Here is an 11,280-nt window from a genome sequence, read left to right as displayed (position 1 = left end):
TCACAGGTTCGAGCACCAACGACTGCAAGGGTGATTGAACTTTCATTATCCAGTGGTTGAGAGTATTTAGAATATATACTATTTTGTAATCAACTTACGTAACAAAAAAATATTGTACAACTACGTTTCAGAAATTTTTTAAAAGATACTATCTTACAATCACTTCACACTATATATTACAAAAAATATTAATATAAAAATGAACTGATTTTTTAATAGCCAGGATTTTAGAATAAAATATATTTGTGTATCCTAAGTTTCAAAAATTATGTAATAATATTTTTAGTTTTTTTACATCTATTTATATAAATACTAACTAATCATTTACTTTTTTTGGTACAAAAAAAGTTTAGGTCAAGGGTGGCTCTCCCAATCCAAGGTCAAGGCATACCTAAGACTCAATTGGGATTTACATAGGACTTTACATATTGCCTACCAAGAGTGTCGGTGGTAGGATTCGAACTTGACCTTACAAGCTCAAAATCCTGAATCTCAACCACTTGTTGGCACTAATCATTTATCTTATTATTTACTATATAATTTTAGAATAAAATAAATAAATAGTCATTACATTACATTAAAATAATTCATCAAATTATTGACGTTTTAAAAGTTATAGAGTTGTTAATAAAAATTATCGAATTATTATAAAGTACTCTTTGTATAACATAAAATATAGCTAAATTTTAATAAGTTTAAGGATCATTGTACAAAGTTTGATAAATTTAATAATTATTTTATAATAATTTAATAAAATTTAAAAATATTTTATAATCGTTTGAGAGGTTTAATAATTATTTTAAAAGTTTTAAAGTTTTAATGAATTTTTTTATTATAATTTAATAATTAGATATATAATTTACACTAATTTCATCTTTACTATTTTTTTAACCCAAATGATTGTCCTGTTTTCATGGTAACTTCCTATGGGAGGCCAGGATTATAGTACGTGTTAAAGTCGGTAACCTTTAATAGCAACTGATTAAAAAAAATTACTCAATCAAAATGTTGCACACATTTTTAAAAAATATTATAATATAACATTCTAAAAATATTACTCAATATAATTGTTTATATATTGGGTCTAATAAAAAAATAACCCCTAAATTTTAAAAGAGTATTTTTAACCTTTTATTTTATCTTTTTTTTAAATTATAAAAAAATGAAGGAATAAATCAAAATAGCTTAAACTTAATTAATAGCCTCGTGGATCATCTACAAATGTCAAAAAAATCATTGCAGAGACCACTAGAGGAACCCTACATCACAAAGGTAAAAGATACATGAAACCTAAGAAAAATACAAGAAAATTACATGATAGTTGTGTGTGTTTTCTAGGTTTTTTAGGATCCTCCTCATATGGCTTCCCAATCAATTTCAACCGATGGGTACTTTTCTAAACAGAAGTTTTCATTGCCTTCCCACTTGGAATCGGAGAAATCGAAGAAAGTGATATCGGATTCCGGGGAAGAAGATCCCGCCAAGGACTCATCACCCGATGTTGTTGTTGTTGTTGTTGATAATGATGATGAAGACGATGAAAATGATGAAATCTCCTGTTTATGATCAAACTCCTCGGTCTTCACAATAGGGTTTGAATCGGGAACTGAACCGGTCTTCCCCGAATTGCCTTGTTTGTGCAAGGTCTGGCAGATGGCTTGAAGCTTAGCATCAACGCAGGCACGGAGGGGATTGTAGTCACCAAAGTGCTTGAGGTGAGGGAAGTTAAGCCTGGCGAAGTCTCCTCTGAGCTTGTAAGCGGCCTTGTCATAAGCCAATGCTGCTTCTTCAGCCGTATCGAAAGTGCCGAGCCAAAGACGGGTTCGGTTCTTAGGGAGCCTGATCTCAGCCACCCATTTCCCCCAGTGCCTCTGTCTCACACCCCGGTAGAGTTTTGTGGCCTTTTGAGGGGCGGTGGAAACATGTTTCATGGGGTCAGGCTTTGGGGAAAGAAAGTTTTGCCTTTGGTTTTGAAGGGATGATGTTGCAACAGCAGCCATGGAAGCAAGCTCCACTTCCTGCTGTTGGATTTGGGCTTGAATTGGAGGATTTGAGAAGGGGTGAGTTGGTTAAGCCCCAGTGGACCTGTCTGCTCGTAACCCATCATGTTGCTGTTGTTAGAGAACCCATAGTCCCAAAACAAGTGGAAGTAGGTACTGCTCGATGGGGACCATATTTCAGGATATAAGTTGCGCTCTGATGGATAAATGAGCTGAGAATAAGAAGAAGAAGAAGAGGATAAAGGAGAAGAAGCACTTTTCATAAAAGGTTCAAGTGCTTTCATTAGCTCTTCTCTTGAAGGATCAGATAAAACAGAGCTTACGCTGCTATTATTATACATATCTTAGCTGCCGCCATTTCCAAAACATAAACAGAAAAACCAACCTATTTCTTAACCAAAATAAAAGAACAGGCAATAATTTGATTTTTAAAAAAAACAACCTAGAGGAAACAGAAATAAACCCTCTTAGCTGATGAAAATAAGATTATAACTTTGTGAAAAGAAGAAGAAGAAGAAGAAGAAGAAGAAGAAAAACTGGATCTCTGTTATGGATCACCTGGCTTTCAAAAGAACAACCTTTGTAAGCTTTGTTTGGAAACGGATTTTTCTTATAAAGACAAACGATGACTGAAAGGGAATTAGATGGGGATTACTAAGAAAAATGAAATGATCAAATACTTGCTGCAAATTCTGGAAATTCTCTCTATTTTTTTTTTTTTTGGGTGGCCTCACCTTGGTGTTCACTCTCTTGCGTTTTCTGGGTAAGCTGATCCCTACTTATATAACCCTCTAGCTCATGTGATTCTCTCTCAAACCCTCTTCGAAATTTTAATTAATTATTACCTGATTAGGATATAATCTAAATTTAATTAATCACCCTTCTTAACCAATTTATGAAAATAATAATCGATTTAAACCTTTTTAACAAAATGACACCCAAACAATATTATTGATCGAAACACCATCCTTTTGATAAGACGAGTTACACGTTAAACGATTTTCAGAAGACATTCTTTATAAGATAGGTCTTTTTCTATGTGATATATTTCTTTTTTTAATAATCTCTCATAACGTTGATATCATCCAAAACCAAAATAGAAGAGATAAAAAATAAAGAAGATATATAAATTTTATTCCAAGACACTTATCTTTTGAAAGACACTTATCACGTGACACATATTTATTAAAATATTTTATTTTGATAAATAATAGTATTTGGATTAATTTTGATGAAAGAAATATAAAAAGAACATTATTCCAATAATATTGCCTTCCTTCTTGTCAACTTCAAAGATGTGAAGGTACCCCAAATGAAATTTTCCATTCACCTGTAAGGTCAACCAACAGGCGTCGGCTCCAAAAGGAGGCTTTACACGTGGGAGGCTCTTATTGGGTTCAGATTCCGTTGACCTGGCGTAACTCCCCTGCCACGTTGCCTGCTCTATCAATATCGTTCATGATTATATTTATCACGAATATTTGGATGTTATTTTATTTTATTTTGGTAAACATCTTCAGTTTATAACATTGTTCAAATATGATGCTTTAAAAATGTTTGATTATTTTTTTGTGTCACCATTTTTAATGCAAAAGAAAAATTCACATATACGATATCAAAACTATTACAATTCAAACTCGGGCACAAACAGTAAAGATGAACAGGATGACCATTGGACCAATACTTGAGTTATTCTTCATATCATATTATATGTCCAACATTTTTTAAACAAGTAAGCTTATCGTCATTTATTTTATAAGAAAATTAGTTGTCAAATTAAAATTAAATAAATAAAAATGAAGTCTATGTATTTTATATATGAGAATATGTAGTTTACTTTTATAATTATAATAAAAAAATGGATCAAATAATTTAATTGTGAAAAGGTGGGTGTGACAGAATATGCAACCATGAACCAAAAAGTCAAAACGATGATGAGGGAGTGTCAAATCAAAGATTGCGTAAGAAGGAAGCGAAAAGATCTGAAATTCCAATTCCAAAAGCGTTAAATTAAAATTAGGCTTTAAAGTAAAAAAATAAGTATATAAATTATGTTGTTTTTTCGTTTTAGGTATTTAAATTATTTTTTTAGTTAAATTAGGTATTCTAATTATTATATTTAATAATATATTTTTAATTAGAAAATTATTTTTATCAATAAGATGAAAACACGTCATATAAAATTAGATATTTATTTTGATTAAAAAGTATTTTAAATGTTCAAATCGACAAAAGGTATAATTTAGAGATTTGTTTTGACTAAAAAATAGAAGAAGTAGTTTAAATATCTAATTTGACCAAAAATAGTTGAAGTACTAAAACATAAAATAATATAGTTTAAATATATATTTTTTAGTTTAAGTCTTAAAATTATATAATTTATCTCTTTGTAAACTTCCCGTCAATTAGTGAATTTTAATTTTTATATAATTTTTTATATTTAATTTCACAAATTTAAAAAAAAAACCTTAAAAAATATAAACTAATAAGATTTAATAGTTGACACGATGATTCATACTTCATTTAACTTAGATAAATAAATAAATATATATATCAATAATAAATTAGTATGAGATACCACATCTTTTAAGTAAGATTAAATGTTCGAATCTTGATGATTGTGAATAAAAAGTTGGGTTGGGAGGTTTATCTTATCTCTGTAGTATTTGATCCGGATTAATTGATCAATAGATCAGATACCGATGGTTATATATATATATATATATATATTACTTTAGATACCTAATTTTGTTTATCAAATATGGTACCTAAATTATATTCTATTCCGATTGTATCATACGACTGTTAATATAGTTTAAAAAATCTCCAACCAATAATATTTTGACTCATAATAATTTCTTAAATAAAAATAGACATAATTTAAGTGTTTATTTGATTTATTTCATTATTGGGTAAATTATGCGTTTAGTACCTAAACTATCAGTTTTGGTCAATTTTACTCCTTAAACTTTTAAAAAAATTCATAATAATACTTAAAGTTTAGTTTTTGTTTCATTTTAGTATGTCGCCGTTAAAAACTTTAGTTTTTGTTTCATTTTAGTATCTCATTCAAAATTTAACATTATGTTTTGAAAAATTGAAAGTTTAGATACTAAAACGGATCAAAATTGATAATTTATATACTAAATGAATAGTTTACCCTATATTCAAATACGATTTTAACATGACTGTTAAATAGTTAAAAAAGCTTCAACCAATCATATTTTGACGCATAATAATTTCTTAAATAAAAAATAGAAATAATTTAAGTGTTTATTTTAAGTCCTTTATTTAATTATTTTGGGTTTTGGGCGTTGGACGTGCGTATGTATGAAGTGGCATGGGACCTGGTTTGACGCGCATACACGTCGTTTCCTACGTGGACATCACTTTCAAGCCACGCAAGGTACCATTCTTTTCAAACCTACCTCAGACTTCAATTTGAGATTATCCTCAATCAGGATTTGTTCAAGTTATGTTTTAATCCAATTAGATTTATAAATTACTATTACATTTTTAAAATCCTATGTGAATAATTTAAAAATTCGGGATAAATTACATGTTTTGTATATCAACTATCACTTTTGTTCTATTTCAGTCACTTATTTTTTTTAAAATCATATATAATAGTACGTTTTGATTTCATTTTAGATGTTAAAAGATTAAAAGAACCACTAACATGATATTTTTTTCAATTTTTTTGATGACATAATATTATCTTATGATGACACATCAGTATCACTATTAATTTTTTAACGATATACGACCAAAATGAAACCATAACGTAAAGTTAAATATGAAATTAAAATAAAAAAATAATTGAATAACCAAAACAGAATAAGAGTAATGATTAGAATAAAAATAGTTTAATTTACCCTAAAATTTATAACTCCATATGTACTGCGATTCTTAGTGGTGATGTAAGTTTTGTCTGGAATATAGATACCTTGTGGAGGTTGTTTGACAAAAGTGGAGAATTTGCCACATTAGTCACTAACATAATGTATTTTGTCATTTTATTAGGAGATTATCGACACTAACATAATATTATGGAGAATTGTTGTTATTTCTTGAAGTCTCATATTAGAGTATCAAGAATATTACCTTTTAATAATATACTTTAATAAGATGGAAAACGAAGCAGTCTCCATTTTGTTTTCGTCTTAAACCCAATATCTTCTTTCTTGCTGCACACACAGCCACCATTAACTTCTTCCGAAATAATGTATATTTATTTATTGATTTTTCATTTTTATTTACTAACTATTTGGGAGTTTGTGAAACGGATTCTTTCAGTAAGATGTCAAATGTTTTTTTTTTTTTGGATGTAATGAATCTTGTACGAGGAAATCCTAGCTTTATTCAATCCAAATTTACAACTAATATAATTCATTAAAAAAATGGATAATGGCAGTTTATGAATACTGGTACCTTTTCAAGGAAACGTATGGTCGATCACTCAATTTCTTGATTTAATTAATGTTGGAATAAAAGAATTAAATAAAAAAACTAAAATGGATCGATTGATTATTGTAGTTTATCACATGTACATTGAAATAACCAAAATATGAAACTATGGATTGTTATTTTAATTTATACAATAATGCTTTACTTAAATATTTCTTTTATAAATTTGTCAAATAATCAAGTAATAGTAACACATAAGAGTTGTTAAATAACAACCCCAAATAGCAATAATTTGGCATACAAAATTTTTATTAGAAAATAATACAACGAGGGAAGTGACTTATTGGGTTTTGAGGGGGTATAGTATGTGGCCTTTCATGTTATTCTTAAGAGTTTATAGCTTCATGTGCCTTTCGAGTTAATAATTTATCTTCCAAAAATAGTTATTCCTTTCCAGGAAAAATATTCTTTTTGTTGAAGAAAGACCAAATGTTTTTTTAATTATTATTTAGGTCGTTTTTTTTGGGGGGAATTATTCAAGCATAACGGGTTAATTGTTTTAATAATTATTCAATGACCACCCACGTTCAATTGTTTTGGTCTATGCAAAGGCATTTTTCATTTTATTTTATTTTTTAAGAAAACTGATTGATCATTATGTATTTTGATAATTTATTTAATATACAATTATAAATATAAATTTGGTTTGGACTGCTTTATGTTATAAAATAAAACAAGTAAAAGAAAAATAGAAGAACAAGAGAACAAGAAATATGTGATTAAGATATATAAAATTTTATTTAAGCTCTATATTTTTAGATACGAGTGTAGATATCATATAGAACTGTACTTATAATAAACATAAAAGGTATAATAATAAAGTACATCAAATTCATATTTAATACATAGAGTTCTAATAATAATAAATATTCACAAATAACATATATTCATAAAACTCCCTCTTCGATGCCTATTGAATATAATGTGTCTCATTCAAATCTTACCAAGATAATAATCTCATGGGAAAAAATTCTTAGTGAAAGAATGTCACACCCAAATCCCAAAGATTCGAGTGTCACACAGAATCATCGAAGTGACTAACCATTTTCTTTTAAAACCATACATAACTTATAATGAATTTACACAAAGTATGAAAATATAACATTTTACAAAAGCATGGCCCCAATTTAGAAACTCAATGGTTAAAATAAATAATTAGAATATTACAAGTTGACTAATTTCAAATCATAACCTCTACATTCCCATTAAGTTGTCATCAATGTACTCTAGTACTCCGTTGAGACTCCTCTGGTGATATCGTTGTCTCGTCGCACTCCACATAACCTACAATATATGAACATAAACACATTTCTAAACGCTGAGCTCGTAAGCCCTATGACACACAATATCTCTACTATACTACATTCATTCATAACATAAGCATGCAAACAAGAATAGTCCGAGAAGCAATACTACTAAACCATCTATGCTACTAAACCATCTATCTAAAGTACATCCACTATCATAATAATATTAGTCTCATGCTTCCCTTAATTCATAATTAAGGGTCTTGCTATGAGAATACATATATTAGGTCTCTAACCATTTGCATCATCATATGCAACACATAATCTGGGGTAGGCATTATGATATGGTCAGAGGGTTTACTACATCTCGGTTCTCATATCCCTCTGGCCTACCTATGGTATCCTCGAGTACATAGGGTGAGTTCTAGAATTTTGTATCAGAAACATACACTCGACTTACTCATTGTGAGTACTTGGGGCATTTGCGCCCAACTAGCGAAATAAGTACCTTGGCACTAGCTGTAATATATCCACATATTTCTAATCAAACAAGATGATCATTATGTAAACACAAGAATATAATAGTGCTCATAAGCCACACACATTAATCAATGCCACAAGGGCAAATAAGGTAGCTCAACTACTCACTATTATAACTTATCACAATTAGGTGAGGTCATCCCTTCACTCTCCACTACATCGTTAACTCTCTCATCTACAACATATTGCAAGGGTTTATTACTCTTTTAGTGTTTTATGCCCTTAAGATAATTAATACTCATCCCTACCCACTTGGTATATTATTACTAGTCTGGCACCCGACTTAGAGTTGATTGATTGATAATGACTCTTTGGTCGCTCTCATTGTACTTTACCTTAACTCACCATTGAGTTATAAGGATAAGTTGTATGCCATTTCGATACACAAGTAACCCAGGTGTCCTTACTATTTCCCAAGTATCAAATAAAGGCATAAGTCTTATGAAATCTTACTTCATAATATTCTTATGCTTATAATTTGATTATGTACTATTCTCATTTACAAGCTTATTAGAAGTGTTTTAGCGACCCTAGACCCCTTCCTGAGTCCTTAAACTAAAGCCAGGCTTCTTTCCCAAATCAGTTCGATAGTATAAATACAAAACCCTTCAGTATCAGTACTCACCCTTGGTATCAATACTATTTTTACATTTGATGTTTAGGTAGAAGTAATCCAATATTGATACCCTTACTTAAAGTATCAATAATTCTTTTTTAGGGTATTGATATTGCCTAAGTATTGATATCATCATTGGATCACATCTGAGTCTTAACTCTTTGTAAAAGTTCACGATCATAAATAATGGCGTTCGTGTTTAAGAATATGATCAGGACACTTCGATTAATCAAGGTCAATGTTTAAAGCAATTCTTAATAAAAGGGGTGTCTTATTGAATTTCCTATTATCGACCAACAACTCAAAAACGAACATTCACTTCTTCCATACATATCTATCATTTTAGTACAAATCCTCTTTTTTAGTCTTACAATAACATTTTCTACACTTTACCTTGGTACTTTTGTTCACAGATTTAGAAAACACTTTATTATCTTTATCCATAAGGAGATACTAAGTTCCTACTTGAACTTTTCCTAACATATTTTAGAACATGATATGATAAACTCACTAGAGTTCGCATTCTCAATTTAGTCACCTCAACAATTTTCTTATAGGATATTCTATTTTACATATTTATTAATAAATGTTAACACATTAACATAACAATCAGTGATGGATGAACAATATCAAAGTTTCAATCAACGAGTACATTTTGCAACTTTTGAGGGCATGTAGCACACAATCATGTTAACCTATAACCAGCTAAACTCTAGTTTTGATACCACTAAATGTAACACCTAAATCCTAAAAATTTGAGTGTCACATGAAATCACCGAACCATTTTCTTTGAAAATCGTATTCAACTTATAAAGACATTTTAAAAGCGTGGCCCTAATTTAGAAACTTGATAATTAAAATAAATAATTAGAATGTTACAACTTGACTTATTTAAAACCATGACCTCTATATGCTCACTAAGTTTTCATAACTATACTTTAGTACTCTGTTGAGACTCCTCCGATGATATTGTTGTCCCATCACACTCCAAATAACCTACAACCTACAAACATAAGAACATCTTTGAATGCTGACCCACAAGCCTCGTGCCACACAATACCTCTACTATGCTACATGCATTAATAACATAAGCATACAAACAAGTATAGTCAGAGAAGCAAAACTACTATCTTATCAATACTAATAAACAATCTATCCAAAGTAAATCCACTATAAAATAGTATGATTCTCATGTTTCCCTTAATTCATAACTAAGGGCCTCGTCATGAGTATACATATATTGAGTCTCTAACCACTATATCATGCAACTATGCATTATCATATGAAATATACAATCATTAAACACACAAGTTGAGGTAGGCATCATAGTGTGGTTGTATGGTTTATTATATCCCGGGAATCACTCTCCTCTAGCCTACCTATGGTACCTTTAGGTACCTAGGGTGAGTTTTAAAACTTACTCCTTGTGAGTGCCTCGGGCATCTGCGCCCATATAGCGAAACAAGTGCCTTGGCACTAACTGTGATATATTTGAATATTTCTAATCACAAGACGAACATCGTGTACACAGATATACAATGGTACCCATAGGCAACACACAATAATTATTGTTATATATGGGAAAACAAGGTAGCTCAGATACTCACTATCATAAATCATCCCAATCATGTGTGGTTATCCTCTCACTCGCCATTACCTTTTTCATTCTCTCATTTAGAATGTATTGCAAGGATTAATTAGTCTTTTAGTGTTCTATGCCTTTAAGACAATTAATATTCATCGCTACTCACTTGGTACATTATTATTAACATGATACTTAACTTAGGGTTGATTGGTTGGTAACAACTCTCTAGTCACTCTTATAGCATTTTTTCTCAACTCACTCTTGAATTGAATGGACGACTTGTACGTCATCACCATACACAAGTAACTCGAGTATCAAACAAATGTATAAGTCTTATGAAAACTTACTTCATAACATTCATATGTTTATAACATAATTATTTATTGTTTTCACTTGTAAGCTTATAAGAGGTGTTTCAATGGCCCTAGACCCTTTCCCAAGTCTTTAAACTAAAACTAGGCTTCTTGCCTAAATCAGTCCAATGGTATTTGTTAGGATTTGTAGAAGCTCGAATCGACAACTGAAAGAGTTCGCCAAGAGGGGTCGGAATGGTTCTTGTGTTTAGAGAGTAAGGAGATTGAAAGATAGAAAATTTGCACATCGATTTATAGTGGTTTGACTTCTCAACCAAGTCTACATCCACTAATCTAGCTCCTCACCAAGGATTTTCCAACAAATTCACTAATTTGTTCTTTCTTTTTCAAGGACAAAGAGATAACCTTTACAACTCCCTAGTTTTTCATGGGCTAAACTAGAACCTTATCCCTATCTTTTCAAGGGCTCAGCTAGAACCTTTCCTTTTACAAAAGGATAAAATAAGTAAAC

General features: G+C 30.2%; 1 pseudogene; it reads right to left on the bottom strand.

Moving 5' to 3' along the window:
• Nucleotides 1-1,342: 1,342 nt before the first annotated feature.
• On the bottom strand, nt 1,343-2,464 carry LOC120216414 (annotated as a pseudogene).
• Between the last annotated feature and the right edge of the window lie 8,816 nt (nt 2,465-11,280).

Source organism: Hibiscus syriacus, unplaced genomic scaffold (genome assembly GCF_006381635.1).
Source record: "Hibiscus syriacus cultivar Baekdansim isolate YM2019G1 unplaced genomic scaffold, ASM638163v2 tig00110160_pilon, whole genome shotgun sequence".
In the NCBI taxonomy this organism is placed as follows: Eukaryota; Viridiplantae; Streptophyta; class Magnoliopsida; order Malvales; family Malvaceae; genus Hibiscus; species Hibiscus syriacus.
This window is presented reverse-complemented; position numbering and strand designations above follow the sequence as displayed.